This window comes from Odontomachus brunneus, unplaced genomic scaffold (assembly GCF_010583005.1).
Source record: "Odontomachus brunneus isolate Ranch 3 - 2012 unplaced genomic scaffold, Obru_v1 Obru_scaffold_223, whole genome shotgun sequence".
Lineage (NCBI taxonomy): Eukaryota > Metazoa > Arthropoda > Insecta > Hymenoptera > Formicidae > Odontomachus > Odontomachus brunneus.
This window is the reverse complement of record NW_022639673.1, coordinates 432074-432287: the sequence shown is the minus strand read 5'-3', so window position 1 is coordinate 432287 and position 214 is coordinate 432074. Positions and strand designations below refer to the sequence as shown.

The following is a 214-nucleotide window of genomic DNA, read 5'->3' as shown; positions in this document are numbered from 1 at the left end:
AAGCGACAATCGTGGCAATCAATTGGCCTTACACTCGGCAATTTGGGGAGGATTGATGGCAAAACGTGAAGATATTTTAAAACTTTTGCAAACAACCGAGGTGTCATCCTCTCCGCTATGGATTCGCGATTTGGCGGTGGAATGGTGCACAATGTACGGCAAGAAACTTTTAAAACTCACATTATCCGGTAACTGCACGTACTTGCAACCAGCT

General features: G+C 44.9%; 1 protein-coding gene across 1 annotated transcript in view; it reads left to right on the top strand.

The window, feature by feature from the left end:
* Nucleotides 1–214, top strand: part of LOC116852417 — a 36559-nt gene that overhangs the window by 18605 nt on the left and 17740 nt on the right. The gene's annotated exons all lie outside the window — the stretch shown is intronic.